Source organism: Macaca mulatta, chromosome 2 (assembly GCF_049350105.2).
Source record: "Macaca mulatta isolate MMU2019108-1 chromosome 2, T2T-MMU8v2.0, whole genome shotgun sequence".
NCBI lineage: Eukaryota > Metazoa > Chordata > Mammalia > Primates > Cercopithecidae > Macaca > Macaca mulatta.
Window position 1 is genome coordinate 115,532,617 of NC_133407.1, and position 18,786 is coordinate 115,551,402.

Sequence of the window (18,786 nt, forward strand, 5' to 3'; positions counted from 1 at the left end):
CTTCCCGCCAGGAACCTGGATTCAAAGCTCCTGGTAGAAGGAAAGGGCGATGGGCTGCATGCAACGCCAGGCTGATGCTCCAGTATCTGTCAGAAGAGAGTTCCAGCAGAAACTGGAAGGTGCGGCCTATTCCTCAGGTCATCGCGCGCACGCCCCTCTCGGCCCCAGGCCTGATCACCCTCTGGGGCGCACCTGGCCCACCTAGCCCAGGAGTGAGCCGGGATGTGAGCCTATCGTCCGCAAGGGGGCAGAGTGGGATCGCGGATGGAGTCTGGTGCTGCAGCTGGGCTATAGACAGGCACCGTGCCGCTCCCCTCCCGCGGGAGACTCTTGCAGCCTCCCAGGGCTTTCACAGCTGCGCTTCTCAGCACCCTCCAACGCCCCCAGCTCCAGATTCAGTGCCTGTCTGTCCATTTTGAACAGGTTCTCTAGGCTGGGTCAGGTCTCCCTCAGCTCCAAGTTCCTGGTGGTGGTGGTGAGGTGTCTTCACCCAGAGAGGGTTCAAGGCAGAGGAAGTAGAGCCCGTGGTCATCCCTGGGCACAGCCCATCCTGGCCCACTTTGGAGTTACCCAAGGGCCATGCCTCTTGTGGGTTAAAGGAACAGGCTTTGGCATCAGACAGACTTGGTTTTCGATTCTGATTGCCACTTACCAGCAGAGCGACGTCACCTCTTGGAGCCTCAGCCTCCTGCCACAGTGGAGGCAAGTAGCATCAGGGCTGAGCAGGCAGGAAGCCTCCCGGAGCCTCACTGTGCATTCGGGAGGCCTGCAGTTTTGATTGTGAGACCGCACAGCAGCCTTTGGAAGGGGTAGTGTTTTTATCACCCCACTTCACAGATGGGGAGATGGAGTCCTTGGGCATGACTGGCTAGAGGTCCCAAAGCCAAATGGAGAGCTACTGCAGTCCAGACACCTACCAGAATCTGGGGGAGCATGGGGTGGTTTGTACCCAGTGAGGCCATGGAGGGGCCTTGTGACAGTGACTGCCATGTGATGGGAGAAGCCCGTGGCCTCCATGGTCAGTGGATGCCCAGAGTGAGGACATCCTCTGTGCCAGCCCCTGCCTCTGCCAGACACACCTGCTCCATCCAGAGCAGGCCTAGAAAGGAGGTGGTAGTGTCCTTGGGTGGAGGGCAGGCTACCACCTGAGCAGGCCTGGGCTGGGGTCAGCTGGCCTCAGGCAGCCAGGGACTGGCCAAGTATAAATGGAAGAGAAGTCCAACAGCACAGAAAACTGACCTGCCAGGAAGGGTGGAAGGGAAGGGACGGGGTAGGTGGGTGACATGAGGGTGTTGGACAGGGCTGGATGGAAGCCCCGAGTACCTCTCCCCACTCTTGTTCCCAGCCACAAAAAGAGGCTACGGAGACTCCCTTTTAACAAAGAGCATCTGAAAAGGAAGAATGAAACTGAGGGTTGGGAGGGACACCCCTCTCCTTTCCCTCCCCAGCAGGCTCCAGTGGCCCCAGCAATGTCGTTGCCTTGGCAACCACAGCCCCCTTCTAGCTCCCTTTCTCCTTTAACCCCATCCTGCCTGGATGCACCTCTCGCCTGTACCCTCCCTCCCTCCCTTCCCAGCTCAGACTAAAGAGAGGCTTGGTGGGTCAGGGAGAGAGGACTTCTCTGCTCACCAAGCAGTCCTGGGGTTAATGCCCTGGCTGCATCCCAGGACCACCGCTTCCTAGGGATCAGATGGAGGACTCTTTAAGATGGAGACAGAACAGGATGAAATGACCTTTGAAAGAATTATTCTGAATGAACAAGGGAGCTATCTTCTCCCAAAGTTTTCAAGCCCCAAGTCTCCCAGACTTTACTCCCTCCCAGGAGACAGGGGCTGTGACCCAGGAACCCCTGGCAGAGTTTAGGGAACCAGCGCTGGAGCAGGGGGTTTGAAGATCATCTAGTTGCCCTCTCTAAGCCTATGGATGGGGAAACTGAGGTCTAGGAGGAGGATGAATTTACTCAAGGGCACACAGTGAGTAAGGGAGAGTCAGGGAGAGAACCAGAGAGGCCGGAGCCAGGGTGAGGATGGAGGGTGCATTTGCTACTGTTGGCCTGAGGAGTGGCTAGGTACAGAGGGCCACAGGGGGCCTGCACCCCATGGGAAGGCAACTGCTGGCGTTTCTCTCATGAGTCCAGAGAAAGCCCCTGGCTGCCCTCACCCACTTATGTTCCCTGAGATGTGCCTGCCTCCCTACCATCGGTGTTCCTGGGTTTCCTAAACTTAGTGTTTCAGTAATCCCCTCCCAGGCCCCAGCGCAACATAGGGTAAGGAAGGAGAATTAGGTCTGGCCTTGTTTAGGGAGGCACGCGAGACTCTAGCAAGAGCAGAGAGGAGTTACGAGTCTGAGAGAGCTGGGATCTTAAAGGTCCCATTGAGAGTGTCCCCTGAGCAAGAAGGGCTTGTGGCTGCAGGCAGCGGATTCCGGCCCAAGGGCAGCCCTGTCCTGACTGTGTCCCTGGCAAGTCACTCAACTTCCCGGGGGCTGCTAAATGGCCCACTCCCACCTCCACATAAATGAGGTCGGCCACACAGGCTACCAGAGATTCCCCTGAGGCAGCAGACAGAGCTGTGGACAGGTCCTGGGAGGGGGTCCCAGCCCCAAACCTCTTGTATCTGCTGTGTCAGGGCTACTGCCATGATCACTTGGAGCACCTACGGTGTGCAGAGCCGGGGAGGCTGGGAGGGGAGGAAGCTGTGGTCACAGCACCCCTAGATGTAGACCAGAGAGGGCTTCATTCAAGCCAGGCCAGAGGGTTCCACAAAGCCTCTGAGGGTTGGAGGAGCACCCTGGGAGCCTTGCTGGAAGATAAGGCAGGCCCTGTGCGATCAGGCGGAAGTGGAGAGAACACAGTGGGCTGGAGAGGGTGAAGGTTGGCATTTGCTCCCATAGCTCTCCCAGCTGATCCGGACCTCCCTGAGCTGTCACTGTGCCCCTGAAGCCCCCAAGGCCTGGCCCGAAGAGGGTGCCCTCGCCTTTCCTGCACACACCCCTAAATCCTGGGCGCAGGCAGAGAGAGGGGCCTGCTGCTGGGGGTTGAAGTCAGGAGCTTTGCCTTTATTGTGGCTGGTTCTCACCAAACCCTCAGAGTGGCCTCGCCTGTTAATCCCACGTTGCAGAGGAGGAAACAGTCTCAGAAAAGTAAAGCGACTTGCTCGTGTTCACCCAGCTTTTTCTCCCCTGTCAAAGCCGCTCCTGGAAATTCTCCTGGGCGTGGACACTGCCTGAGACTCTCACACTGATGACAGCTTGGGAAAAGGAAGGGGACGCCTACCGGGAAGAGTGACACTCTGGTGGACAGTGCTGAGGTGTCTGTGGAAGGTGGGGGCAGGTGCTGGGAGACTCAGGCCCACCTCATCCAGCAGGCGTCCCTCTGCAATATTGCATTTGTTAGTCCCTCTTTCTATATCGGCCCCATACCCGCTCAGTAGTTAGCTATTCAAATTCTCAGGCACCCCTTCAGCAGGCAGCCACTGGCGAGGGCTGGGGAGCACAGTCCAGACCTGCCTGGACGCCAGGCAGCCAGGTGACCTTGAGCAGAGACTCAACCCCAAGGCTCAGCTTCCTCATCTGGGAGAGGGGAAGCAGGGCATTACCTGCTTGGCAGGCTGTGGTGGGGATCCAGGGACCTGTTCATTCTGAGCACCTACCAGGGCCTGGCCTGTGGACACTGCTCGCCCACAGGCACTCCTCAGCCCTGGTTAATCCCCCAGCCACCTGCCTACTCCTGTGCATGCCTGTGACTTTGGTCCCCATTTCCCAATAATCCTCAGGGCCAGGTGCTGGCAGTCAGAGGGTCAGGGTTGTCCCCGCCCACCCCGCAGGTCTCCTAGGACAAGGCTCGGGTTGGACAGATGACCAGGCAGGCAAAATGGGGGTCTTTCTCTGCCCTCCCCTATCTCCCCTGGTGGGCAGAGGCTGGTGGGGACAGAGGCAAATAATCCCGCTGGGAGCGGGGATAAGAGAAGGGGATGGCTCTGGGGTGGCCGTCCTCCCTGTGGGCAGGGCTGCTGGGGACAGGGTCAGATGAGGTTGGGCTGAGAAGCAGCTGCTGAGCGGTGGCAGTGAGGGACATGTGGGGACCCCCACCACTCCTAACAACGCGGCACCAGTGCCTGGGAGTCAGCAGGTGAGAGGCCCACAGTCCTGGCTCTGCCTGTCTCAGCGCCTGCTGCCTGCCTGGCACAGGGCCCTGCAGCACTGGTTTTAATCGATCACTTTCTTTCCGCTAGCAGCTCCTGGAGGTGCGGGGGCGGCTTCCCCTTGACTCTAATCTCCTGGAGGATGCAGCTTGGCTAAAAATAACTTGAATTGCTGAGTTCCCACCCTGGCGCAGAGGAGGGGCCTGGGCGCTGCGGGGGCGGCACCTGGAGGGAATGTTGCGGCAGCCAGGAGGGGGTTCCCTGACAGGAAATGGAGAAGAGTGAGTGTCGGTAGGTGGGAAGGAGTGCAGCTTGTTGAAGGGAGGCTGGCCCTTTTTCGCTCATTCCTCCAGGCTCAGGCCTGCTCCCTGGGGACAGTGCTTCTAGAGAAAACCTGGGAAAGGGCTGGCCCTGACTCTTGCACTGGCATCACTGAGGGTGAGCGGCCTGGCTGCGGTGGGGGTGCTCCTCCCAGCATAGACACCGGATTTGGAGGAGACTCCCCCTGTAGATGCTCTGGGCAGGAGTCTCCTCCATGCCCTCTCGCAGGGCACCAGAATGCAAGCCATGTTGGGCATCAGGCAGAGGAGTCAGGTCTGGTCTCGTCCTGTTCCTTCTGTGTGACACTGAACTCAACTTCCTTATCTGATAACTGGATACAACTGCAAAATCAAGCATTTACCTCCACCCCCATTCTGCAGGCAGCCTCTCATCTGTCTGGAGCAGCAGCATCAGGCTTCCTGTCACTCCTCACCCCCTTGGTGCCTGCAGAGGGGGCAAGTCCCATGACCACCCTTTAGGGCAGAATGGGTGCTATGTCCAGGTTGGGCAGGCAGGACCTGGGTCTCTCGAGGTGCAGCAGATCAGGTCAGGGAGAGTGGGGACTCCGGGGCCTCATGGAGAGTGGAGGGTGACTTCAGGGCCCAGACAGAAGCCTGGGGTCAGGTGGCATGGTAATAGTCCCAGCTACTTGGGAGGCTGAGGCACAAGAATCACCTGAACCTGGGAGGTGGAGGTCACTACTGTCCCCCGTCATCCCCATCTTCATACCCCAGGCCAGGCCAGAGCGTGATGCTGCACAAGCAGTTCAAGGGCAGGTCCAGGGCTGCGTGGCAGAAGGGAGACAGCATGGCAGTCCCTTGCATGTACACGGAGGCAGTGGGGACATACTGGTGTGGGCCCAATCCGTCCTGCAGCAGGGAACAGGCTGAGAACCCCTAGCCCCTGCCATTGCCTCAGTTCCCTCATCTGTAAAAGAGGTCTGGGTTAGATGCTCTCTGAAGTTCCTGATAGCATCTGGGGACGATGGAGCATAGCAGCTGCCCTCGGGAAAACAGCAGCAGCTGCGACTTCAGCTTCCCTGCCTTTCACTGAGCACCTCTGGCACTGAGATGCTTTGTGAGGACAGCACTGAGGTTATGCCCCATCACACATGAGGAGACCGCGGCTTAGAAAGGGGGACTTATCTGAGGTCACATGGCTTGGACGTGATGGGCTGATTTTGAACCCAGCGCTGTCCAACTGCCGTCTGTTTTCCCATTCCATCCTATTCTAAACATAGGGCCTAGGGGACGAGATGTGCTTTTAGGGGTGACTCAAGGAGGGGTGAAGGGCCATGGATCCAAATAGAAGTTCCCTACAGCTGCGCCCCCTGCCACGCCCTCTCCCACCCCCACCCAGGTTTGGCTCAGGTCACAAGGACCCTCATTCTGGGGCACCAATGGGCCTGGGAAGTGGCTGTACTTGCGGGAGGTCGAGAGGAGAAGAGGGAGTGTGAACCTGCTTGAATAGGAACAGGACCAGTGATAACAATAATGACAATAATTCTCACTCCCCACCCCAGAGACATTTTTAGCAACACTGTTCCTAAGGAGAAACTCCAATATCTGGTGACAGGCAAATTGAGAAATCAGCCACAGCTCCCACAGCAGCATGGGTGAATCCTGAACCATCATGTGAGGTGAAAAAGCAAATTTCAGGAGACTATGTTCAGTTCAAAGCCAAATGTTTAAAGCCCCCCCGAAGTATAACTAAATGATATCGTTTGAGGAGTTCAGGTGTATATGATGATAGATAGAACTATCTACAGCCTAGGAAGTGCTAAACCAAAATTTGCCATACTCGAGGAGAGGCAGGAGCTGGATAGGGAGGCCCACGCGGGGGACCTCACCCATGGACTCTTGCTGTAGGCCCACAGGGTGCCAGGCACTCTTCATGGTGCTGGGGAGATACAGGCACGAGCAAGGCAGACATGAAGCCCCGGCCTTGTGGAGCTTATGGTCTAGCAAGGCAAGTTCCATTCGCATTCTGTGTTGTATGGTAGGTCGCAGGTGTCCACTATACTGTTTTGCATTGTCTGCATTGTCCCTTGCAGATATTCTTTTTTTTTTTTTTTTTTTGAGACAGAGTCTCGCTCAGTCGCCCAGGCTGGAGTGCAGTGGCTGGATCTCGGCTCACTGCAAGCTCCGCCTCCTGGGTTTACGCCATTCTCCTGCCTCAGCCTCCCGAGTAGCTGGGAGTACAGGCACCTGCCACCTCGCCCGGCTAGTTTGGTTTTTGTATTTTTTAGTAGAGACGGGGTTTCACCGTGTTAGCCAGGATATTCTCGATCTCCTGACCTCATGATCCGCCCGTCTCGGCCTCCCAAAGTGCTGGGATTACAGGCTTGAGCCACCGCGCCCGGCTTTATTTTTATTTTTATTTTTATTTTTTTGAGACAGAGTCTTGTTTTGTCACCTAGGCCGGAGTGTAGTGGTGTGATCTCAGCTCACTGCATCCTCCTCCTCACAGGTTCAAGAGATTCTCCTGCCTCAGCCTCCCAAGTAGCTGGGGTTACAGGCATGCACCACCACACCTGGCTAATTTTTGTATTTTTAGTAGAGTCAGGGTTTCGCCATGTTAGCAGGCTGGTCTTGAACTCCTGACCTAAGGTGATCCACTTGCCTCAGCCTCCCAAAGTGCTGGGATTATAGGTGTGGGCCACCGTGTCCAGACACACATATTTATTTATTTATTTATTTATTTAGAGATGGAGTCTCGCTCTGTCACCGAGGCTGGAGTGCAGTGGCGCATCTCGGCTCACTGCAAGCTCCGCCTCCTGGGTTCATGCCATTCTCCTCCCTCAGCCTCCTGAGTAGCTGGGACTACAGGTGCCTGCCACCATGCCTGGCTAATTTCTTGTATTTTTAGTATTTTAGTAGAGACGAGGTTTCACCGTGTTAGCCAAGATGGTCTCAATCTGACCTCGTGATCCACCCACCTTGGCCTCCCAAAGTGCTGGGATTACAGGCGTGAGCCACCGCACCCGGCCTGATATTCTTTTATATTAATCAAATACTGTATTTAGGCCAGGAGTGGTGGCTCGCGACTGTAATCTCAACACTTTGGGAGCCTGAGTCGGGTGGATCGTTTGAGCCTAGGAGTTAGACACCAGCCTTGGCAACATGGCAAAACCCCATCTCTACTAAAAATACAAAAATTTGCCAGGTGTTATGGTACTACATGTCTATAGTCCTAGCTACTTGGGAGGCTGAGGCACAAGAATCACTTGAACCTGGGAGGTGGAGGTCACAGTGAGCCAAGATCGCACCACTGCCCTCCAGCCTGGACAACAGAGTGAGACTCGGTCTTAAAATATATATATATATATATATTTAAATACTACTGTTTTATCTGTTTAAATACTATATATATAATCTGTTTAAATACTATATATACACACACATATATACTATAGTGTATATATACTATATATAGTATATATGTGTATGTATATATACACTACATGGATGTATACCATATATAGAGTATATATATGTGTGTGTATATGTATATAGTATTTGGTATTTAAATAGATTAAATACAAACTTAAGGAATAAACACAAACTTAATTGACCACCTTCTCCCCAGTAAAACATCCCACCCAAGTGTGTGGGTTCTGGGGGCTGAGCTCCTCTCTCTGCTACCACTCATGGATATCCCATCACACTCACCTAGAGGGGGTGCAAATCCCAGATTCCTTCCCCCATCTCAATCTCCCAGCCCAACTGAATGTCCCACAAAGTCATTCTCTCATTCAGCAGCAGGTAAGGGTCAAATATCGCTGGGAGTGCTACACTGGAAAGTGGGACAGAGTTCCCTACCTCTGGGAGCACCAAAGCCAGTTGGAAAGATAAAATGCAAGAGAAAGACATGCAGGGTGGCCGGGCGCAGTAGCTCATGCCAGTAATCCCAGCACTTTGGGATACTTGGGCTGGTGGATCAGTTGAGGTCAGAAGTTTGAGCCTGGCCAACATGATGAAACCCCGTCTCTACTGAAAATACAAAAAAATTAGCTGGGTGTGGTGGCACAAGCCTGTAATCCCAGCTACTCAGGAGGCCAAGGCAGGAGAATCGCTTGAACCGAGGAGTCAGAGGTTTCAGTGAGCCAAAATCAAGCCACTGCACTCCAGCCTGGGCAAAAGAGTGAGACTCCATCTTAAAAAAAAAAAAAAAAAAAAAAGACATGCAGAGCCTGGCAAACATCCCTTTCCTGATTCAGTGCTCTTGCACTATATTAATAGTGACAGAGAGTGCAGGAGATGGGACATAACAATGTATGACCTGTCTCAAACTGTTCATTCCCATCAGAGGCAGGGGAATCAGGAGGGCTTAGTCTGCCATCCATCCATCCAACTATCTCCCCATCCATCCAACCCTCTATCCATCTGTCCATCCATCCATCCATACATACATACATACATACATACATACATCTATCCATACATCTACCCATCCATCCAACCAACCACCTATCTATCTGTAATAGGCAGACTAATGTCCCCCAAAAGATGTCTCCATCCTAATCCTAGAGCCTGTGATTATGTTACTTAACATGGCAAAGGGGGATTAAGGTTGCAGATGGAATTAAGGTTGCTAATCATCTGGTGTTAAAATAGGGAGATTATCTTGGATTATCTGGGTGGGCCCAAGGTAATCACAGAGGTTCTTAAGAGGAAAAGAGGAACCAGAGAGATGGCAGCATGAGAAGGGCTTGGTCTTACATTGCTGGCTTTGAAGATGGAGGAAGGGGCCACAAGACAAGAAAAAATGACAACCCCCAGAAACTGGGAAGGCAAGGAGGACATGGATGCTCCATTAGAGCCTCCAGAATGCAATCCTGCTGACACCTTCATTTTAGTCCAGTGAGACCCCTTTCAGATTTCTGACCTCCAGAACTGTAAGATAATACATTTGTGTTGTTTTAAACCATGAAATTTGTGATAATCTATTACAGCAGCAATAGGAAACTAACACAGCAACTAACCAGCCAGCCCTTCATGCTACCATCCACCCAACCATCTAGCCAACCATCCATCCAACCATCCATCCAACCATCCATCCAACCACCCATCCAACCACCCATCCAACCATCCAACCAACCATCCATCCAACCACCCATCCAACCATCCATCCAACAATCCACGTGTCCATTTAACTATCTACCCACCCATTTAATAAATATTCATCGACCTTGTGTCACCTGGCAAGCTGTGAAAGAAAAGTGGCCAAATTCCTGAAGCTCCCCATCCATTGGGAGCAATAGACACAGAATTTCCATCCAGGATCCTCAATGCTATGATGGTAGAATATGAAGCACTTGGGAAGGATTATAGGAGGACCTGTGGCTTGATGGCTTTTGGTGGCAGGAACAAGGAAGGGAGCACTATAAAACAATTATGAGTCACATTGATTTTTTTTCTTTTTTCTTTTTTTGAGACGGAGTTTTGCACTTGTCGCCCAGGCGGGAGTGCAGTGGTGCGATCTCTGGTCACTGCAATCTCCGCCTCCCAGGTTCAAGGGATTCTCCTGCCTCAGCCTCCCAAGTAAGTGGGATTACAGGCACCTGCCACCACTCCCAGCTGACTTTTGCATTTTTAGTAGAGATGGGGTTTCACCATGTTGGCTAGGCTGCTCTTGAACTCCTGACCTCAGGTGATCTATCTGCCTTGGCCTCCCAAAGTGCTGGGATTACAGGCGTAAGCCACTGTGCCCAGTCATTTTTTTTCTTTTAATTTTTTTTTTTTTTTTTTTTTTTTTGAGACGGAGTTTCTCTCCTGTCACCCAGGCTGGAGTGCAATGGCACTATCTCGGCTCACTGCAACCTCCACCTCCCAGGTTCAAGCAGTTCTCCTGCCTCAGCCTCCTGAGTAGCTGGGATTATAGGTGCCCACCACCACACCCAGCTAATTTTTGTATTTTTAGTACAGACAGGGTTTCACCATGTTGGCCAGGCTGGTCTCGAACTCCTGACCTCAGGTGATCCACCCACCTCAATCTCCCAAAGTGCTGGGATTACAGGCGTGAGCCACCATGCCCAGCCAATTTTTAAAAATTTTAAATAAAAAAAGCCAACAATTGTGAGTCTCTGCAGCCAGCCCCTCACCTAAAGGCTGCCCCTTGAGGCACTGTCCCTTGCTGCCTCTGTCCTCACCCCGGGTACCTGGAACTCTTTGCCTTGTTCAAGGAGTAGGGCCAGAGGCCTGGTCCAACCAGGTTTTGTCCTCCTGTTGTGACTTCTACCTTCTGCTCCTCAGCTCAGGCCTCATGCCTGCCATACCTTCTGCGCAGCCCTGGGGCTCTGAGATCCACTCTTGCTCCCAACTAAGCCACCAGCACATCAGTTAGTAGTTAATGGCCATGACACCCACATTCTTGGTACCAGCGAGGAGCAGCTGCTCAAGGGTCAGGCTGAGCCTAGTTCTTGGGCTGTGTGATCTCAGGACTACCCCTGTCTGGGTCTTCACACCCTCATCTGCAGAATGGGAATAATGATAGCTCTTCCTTTCAGGGCTGTAGTCAAGATCAAGAGAACTCATGTTGAAGACCAGCCTGCACAGGCTCTGGCATACAGGAACCCCGCCATCATCACCGGAAGGTGCTAGATTGTTACACTGGGGGATGGGGTTGTTGGCATTTAGCTCCTCCCCACAGGAAAGGACCAGTTTCCTGTCTGTGAGTTGTTGGCTTTGACATGCCGAGCTGTAGCCCTGTGGAGCCTGATCACAGGGGATCCTGCGATCCACTGACCAGAGTTGCCCAGTATCTTGTAGGGCCATGGGCACAGTCCCCCCGCCCAGCCCAGCTCATTTCACAATCTTCTAGGAACAGCCTGTACCTTGGCATGGCCCTGAGAAAGAGCAAAGACAGTGTTGCCCATCCTATTCCAACCTTGTCACAGGAAGGATATGTGTCTGGCCATGTCTAGCAGATGTTTCAGGTCAAATGTGTAGCCTAGGATAGCTTCCTGGGCAGCTGGCCCCAGGTTGGGTGTGGGGGAAGGGAGGGCAGAGGTCAACATTGAGAAGGGACAGCAAAAACGGCTCAGGGTAGAATTTCAGACCCTATCTGCCTAGGGCAGATTGGGGTAAGGTCTTCCCAAGCTTCTTACAGGATCAGCCGCCATGAGGGTCACCCAGGTACCATGTTAGAGGCCTGCTTAGCCAACCTCGACTAGATGTGACTGGCTCTTCTCTACACACCCAATTGAGACCACAAATCCCAGATGCATGAACCTGCTGGGTTTGGCCCACCCCAAGCCAGGAGGCAGTGTTGTCAGGATGCCACACCATATGCCAGGAACTTGGTGTGCCAGTCTTGGCTCTGTCATTGCTCTCAGGATGTCACTTTACCTCTCCAGGACTCAGTTTCCCCTTCTGGAAAGTGGATCTATACACAGTAGCCCACAATTTGTGGAATGCCTGGGGACTGTGCCCAGAGATCTTTTGAAATTTAATCTCATTGCTCACCTGATTCTGAATACGAAAGTTGAGGCTTCGGAGGAAGCAGGCTACCCGAGCCCATGATCCATGGTGGCAGCTTGTACATAGGTCTGGCTGACTGGGTGCTGGTGCAGAGCTGAACTGGGCAGCCGCCTGCCGGCTCTGAGACCACTGTGCTGCTGGGCTCAGTCTGTGCCACCCCACCTTCCCCTGGAACAGGTTTTCTACTCAGAAGTTGGCCTTTAAGGATCTCCCACCTGAAGGGCTGAAGCTCCAGATGCTCATTTTTCCCTGACTGGCTTGGGAGCCTGGTGAGGTGTAAGGGACCCCCTGTTTTTCATCCTTGTCTTCACTCTCTCTCCTAGCTGTGTTCTCTGCCCAGCTCTGGATCCTGGAGGTGAGATCAAATGGGAGAATTCTGTTGGCCCAGGCAATGTCATCTTCCTTCAGATGTGTGACACCTTCCTAAGTCTGGCCAGGCAGCAGGGGCAGAAACTCGGGCCCACCTGGAACCTGGTGACCCAGGCTGTTCAGTGGCAGCCAAAGGTAGGGGCACAGACTGGGGGTGTTCATTGTACAGACACCCTTGTATCCTGAAGGGGATCCAGCTGGGATTAGGCTGGATGCCAAATAAGACAGGCAGCATGTGGAAGCCCAGGACCCGGGTTCAAGTCCTACATCCACTAGAGCAGGCTAGGAGAGCTTAGATAAATCACTCATCTGTCCATCCATGAATCAACCACCCACGATCCACACAACACACATTTATAAGGCATCCTCTGTGTGTCAGGCGTCATGAGCAGGTGAAAATCTGCCCTCAGAGGTTGCAAAGGTGTAAGCATGGGAACAATCTAATAAGAACAGAGAGATGACAGTAGGGTGTGTGTGCGAGCAGGGTCCTGGTGTTGTGCAGGGTACAGCTTGCCCTAGTGGACAATGATGATGCAGCAGAGGTGGACCCAGAGATGACCAGGCAGTCAGGGCTCTAGGTTAGGTGCACACGTGTGCATGTGTCACAGGACTCTGACTCTCTGGAGGCTGTTGGCAGAAATCTGGAGGCCCCATATCCCTGTAGTAATCGCCACACAGCAAAGTAGTGTGACAGGAAATACCTTGACAGCCGTTGCAATTTATGTTGCAGAGCACAGAGCAGTAGCTCCCGCGACGGTCAGCAAGCCCAGACCAGCAGAAAGGGGTGGAGAGAAGGGGGCTTCACCTGTTCTGCCCTCAGACTCTCCTCCCAGCTTCTGGCCTCAGGCTACCCCAAGCCCTAGGATCCAGTGCGAGCGTTAAAGGAAGTTCACAAAGCCTTCCTGGGCTCCTTATCAAGGACAGCTTTGGGAAGGAGTGGGTTGGCAGCAAGGCCTCTAGGGGGCCACCCTGGAGTTAGGCTTAGGGACGAGGGGGTGGTGTAACTTTTTTGTGGCAGCGCTCAAATGCTGGTGTCCAGCCTCCCAGTGCAGTCCCATCTCCTGCCTGTCTGTCTCCTACCTCATTGTGGTGGCTTCATCTCTGGCTGGGCCAGAATCCCACTGGAAGACCACAGTGGACACCTCTCTGAGGCCCACTCCAACCAACTGGGTGGGGGAACTCAGCTTAGTCTCTTGACCTCTCTGGGCTGGGAGTGCCCTTCTGAGCAGGTACCTTTGGGCTTCCATGTCCCCAAGGGAAACAAAGAAAGGGACTTTCGATCCTAGCACAGAACCAGGAAAGGAAACAGGTCAGGAAGGAGGTGGCCGAGGTACTTCCTGCATGCTGGACCTTGATGACAGGAGGCCCCACATCCCAGATCAGCCTCACTCTAGACTCCAGTGTGTCCACCCCACTCCCTTCTGGGGTAGGGCCCATCTAGCTGCCTCCAGCCAGTTGCCTGGTGCATGGTCGGTGCTTGCAGAGGGAGTGCCCTGCCTCTCTGTCTGTGCTTTCTGCAGGGGAGGATCCACTTTCAAACCCTCACGCGCACTGTTCCCTCTGCCAGGGACAGTGCACACCTCACCTGACCGAGCCTAAAGGTCACTGCCTCTGGGAAGCCTTCCAGGACCACTTTAGTCAGGCCAGGCCCTGCACGCTGGTCTTGCTTTGTCCAGCTCCGTCTCCTCTTCTGAGTGAGGGCACTCCCCAAGGGCAGGCCTGGGCCCCCAGTATCCCCTGGGCTGTGCCGGGGCTCTCAGGAGAGCTTTGAACTTCCTCTTATCTGCCATTCCTACTCCTGAACACAGTCCGCTATCTTTTCCCTGGAGGAGCTGAGCAGGAGGGGAAGCAGCCACTTTACCTCACCAAGACCTCTTGGATGCCCCTTTCTGGGTTTTTGGCCCTCCCCTAGCAGACATCTTCCCTGAGGGCTACCAGGGCTTCGGGCATCTGTCTCTTCCAGAGCTACCTTCAGCGGGAGAGATCGTGAGCAGGAAGGGAACAGGGCTAGGAAAGGGGGCTGGGGGCTGGGGGCTCCAGGGGAACACCCCTGAAAGACACGCTGCTCCCCAGTTGTCTGTCCCTGCGGCATGCGATGGAGGCTGGGGGTGGGGGAGGGGGGAGATGGCAGGGGCTGGTCCTCGGTCCAAATCCAGGTCACTCCCAGCCTGCTCAGCAGCCGCTCAGTAATTAGGGGCCAGCAGGACGTGGGCAGGCGGGTGGCAGGAAGCCTAATTGTCTGATTTTTCAGGTAATTAACGGGCGGCTGTCTGGCTAGTCCCCACGGGGCCCAGCATCCGCCACCCCATCCCCTGGGTAGCCCTAGCTGCCTAATGAGGCCAATTACTGAGTGGTGCCCAGGTTCTCATTAGCCACCTGGAAAGGTCATGTGAGACTGGCACCGGGGGCAGGGCTCAGCCAGCCATGGTGGAGGCTGGGCCTCTCCTCCAGAAATTGGGGTGCAGCATGGACTGGTTGCCGGGCTCTGCTGCTGCCTGTTAAGGAGTAGCCAGTCCGACAGCTGAGACCTCCCTCCACAGCTCCCTTTTCAGGACAGTAGCTTTAGGTCAAACACCAGACTCCCTTCCCACCTCCCAGCTATGTGGCCTTGGGTATGTCAAGCCCCTATCAGGCCCTAGGATTCCTGGATCAGAGATGATGGACATAAAGCCCAGTAGGTGCCCCACTCATGGGTGGGCACTCACTTTCCAACAGTGCCAATTCCTGTCCTGACTCTACCTGTGAGGAGCAGGAGGCCAGAGGGGATAGAGACTGAGGTCACCAGCATGTCAGGAACCCACTCTGCAGGGCCCTGGAGGCTGAGGGCAGCAGGGACAGCCCCCTGGTATTCACCCCAGAGGACCTCAGCCCCTGGGTGGGGAGTCTTAGGAGGGGTCAGTAGAGGTGGCCAGACGAGGTTGGGGGTGCTCTAGGAATGACTGGTCATCCAGGGCATCTGAGCTGGAGGAGGAGGGGAAGCAGGCAATCCTCAGGAAATGAGGGGATTTGGATACCGTGGTGGAGCCCTCCCCGTCCCTGGGTGCTCTGGGACATGTAGGGAAAGAGCCCAGAGTGCCCAGGCTCCTGTCCGAGGCAAGAGCTCGTCTTTTCTTGGTCAACTCTCGACATTTTCGGCCCAGGAAATCGGGGGAGGACTGCATCCTGGGATGTTGAGCTTTTTGGGCTTCTGTGGCTCTTCTGTTTTAAGAATTTTGTGACCTAATTCCATGCTGACAAATTCCATGCTGTTCCGGCTCCTGTAATCGTCAGCTAACGCTACTTTTGGTCCTGCTGCTGGCCTAGAATCTAAGTTAAGAGTTTCCAAAATGTGTCCCCCAGGAGCCCTTGGGTAGAGGCGGAAGCGAGGGGTGAAGGGATGCCTGACCCCACAACTGGAGCAACTTGCCTTTGGTCACTGGGAAAATATTGGTAGCTGCCCCTTCGTGAGCTCTTGCCTTGTGCAGGGAATCCGCCTCTATGGTTGCGTTTTGTCCTCATAAAACCCCAAAAGGAAGATAACATCACAGTCCCATTTCCCAGATGAGGATTCTGAGGTTATTGCAGGCTAAGGCTGAGTAGCTTGCCTCAGGTCTCAGAACTTACAGGAAGAGCCGGGACTTGGATCCAGCTTCCATTCTGAGCCACCAGGAATATGGGTTCCTTAGAAAGAAAACCAGGTGCAGGGTTGGGGATGTGTGTGTCACATTCATTAAAACTTGTTTCCTCCAATCGGGGTGTGGGCACTGGACTCTCTGTCCCAGGGGAGCGTGGTTCTAGCCCCAGGTCACCCAAGGGCCCCTGCATCCCACCACGTGGTGTGGTGTCTGTGTGTTTGAGGGCCCATCTGCCTGTTTCCCTTCCCTCTGCTGTGGGCTCTGCTTTGCTCACGGTCCAAACCAATAAGATCCAGCCCAGAAATAGCATATGTTTCCAGCCTCTGCTCCTCCAAGTCATACATCGCCTGGTGTGATGTGTCCCTGTGTCAGCCTGCTTCAAGACTCAGGGCGGGGGTGGCTGAGGAGGGAGTGTGAGGAGCTCGCAGGGCCACCTCCAGGTTGAGAAACTTAGAGGTGAGGAGCCAGGTGAGCCCAGGACACAGCCTCAGAAGGCAAGTGGGGACCACTATTCCCTAGGCCTGGGGCTGGGTTCGGGGCTCAGCCTGGGATGGGAGTCAGAGGTTGATGGCCCAGATTCATCCTGGGCCTAAGGGTTGAGACTTTAGAAATTAGCTGGGTGCGGTGGCTTACGCCTGTAATCTCAGCAGTTTGGGAGACCGAGGTGGGTGGATCACCTGAGGTCAGGAGTTCGAGACCAGCCTGACCAACATGGAGAAACCCCGTCGCTACTAAAAATACGAAAAATTAGCCAAGTGTGGTGGCGTGTGTCTGTAATCCCAGCTACTCAGGAGGCTGAGGCAGGAGAATCGCTTGAACACAGGAGGCGGAGGCTGTGGTGAGCCAAGATCGCGTCACTGCACTCCAGCCTAGGCGACAGAGAAACTCTGTCTCAAAAAAAGAAAGAAAGAAAGAAAGAAACTAGAGTTGGGGCCCAGAGGTTTGGGCTTCAGTCTTGTCTAGCAGTCAGAGGTCCAGACTCAGGAGTTAGAGGGCCGGGTTCACTGTTCACAACCTGACAAGGATGAAGGTCCAAGCTCAGTTTGGGGTCAGGGTCAGGACTCAGGCTGGTCCCAAAGGCCACGACTGCATGAGGAAGAGGTCCCCAAAGACCTAGAAGTCTTCTTATTTTCTGGAGATGACTCAGAGCAGGACTGGTAACAAAGAGATGCCTGAAAAATGGGCTTCTAGGGCTTGGACATGACTCTGCATAGGGCGGTAGCCAGGTGTGGTGGCGGCGCCTACACTCCCAGCTACTCAGGAAGCTGAGGCGGGAGGATCGCCGGAGCCCAGAAGTTTGAGGTTACAGTGAGCTATGACAGTGTCACTGCACTCCAGCCTGGGTGACAGAGCAAGACTCCGACTCTAGAAAGAAAGCAAAGGGCTTAGACCGAATCTTATTCCCGAAGGCCTCCAGCCCCGGCTGCCTGCCTGCTCTCAGTGTGCTTCCCCTGAAAACCTGGCTGCTCATCTCTGAACTGTGGGTGATCATACCACCCACCTTCACGCCGATCGTGCTCCCTGAGCGTTGCTGATTTCTACCCTCAAGGCTGTAGGCTCGAGGGACCAGAGGTGGCTGAGCTATTAAGTGTGGATGAGTGTTTGAGGTGGGTGTGTGAGACGCCTAGTGTGGATTCGTGCCCTTTCCCTACCTCTATGGCATGGGGGCCTCAGGGGCAGGGCTGAGCCAAGGCTCTAGGTCCCCAGTCACAGCCCAGGGCCCTATCACTTCCCAGGCCACCTGAGCAGGGGACAGGCAGTACTGTCCAGGGAACCTTTTCCAGGCCTCCATTCTGCCAACTGGGTTTTCCCGCCTCTTCTCCATTCTGGGCCCAGGGTGGACAGACATTTGGGGACCAGCCCACACGGCGGCCAGTGGAGGAGCCAGGGTGGAGTAAGCCAGCAGGAATGAGAGGCAGCGGAAAAGGGTGCAAGGGGGAAGCCTTATCACAGGCTTCTCTGTTCTCACCTCCCACGGGGCCTGGTCACAGACCAGCCTCAGGCACCAACCCACAACTGGGGCAAGAGGTCTCCCCTCCCCAGGGGACCACAGGAAGATTCAACCAAGGGAGAAACCAATCCTGTGTGAGGGGCAGAGGGGTGGGGGCTGGAGGAGGAGAGCACCCCTGGGGGACAGCAGTGGTGGAGTTCAGAGCCAGCAAGAAAGGGGTGGACAACAGGGGGATTGCTCTGCTGCCCAGGATGGGAGGCCTCCAGGGTTTGGCTGTCAAAGTCCCGGTCACCTCCTCCAGCTGAGCTATTAATACCCAGCTACGACCCACGCACCCTTGCTGGGAGGACGCCGAGTTCCTCAGGGGGCTAAAAATGGTCTCCCGTGGGGGCAGGCAGGCCCTTCTCCCTCTCTTCTTCTCAGAGGAGCTGAGGCCAAAGGCCAGGCTGGCTTGGAAGGAGACTGGGGCCAGAGTGGAGGTGCAGAGAGAAGAGGGTGGCTGAAGATTCCAGTTGGGAGCAGGAAGGAGCTCAGCCAGTCCAATCCCCATTGCTCAGAGACTCAAGAGGGAGGGGGCTTGCCAGTGGCCCGTTCCAGGAGGGGACCACACCAAGGTCTCCTGACTCCTTGCCCCCATCCAGACTTTCTCCTTTTCCTCAGGTCTTCGTTTGGTCCTCCCCAAGCTGCAGTGGGGCTGGAGACCTGAGGGCTGCCTGTCACCTCCTGCCAGGAGGGGCCTAGACGGAAAAAGGGGGCTCCAGGGAGACCTTTGGAGCCTCTGGTAGGAGCTGGGCTGCCTAAAGCATAGCCACTTATGTTTCGGTTTCATGTACAAAATCTTGTTTATCCACAGCATTGTCTGAGAAGGGAATTACTGGCAGCGCCATTTTACAGATAACAAAATTGAG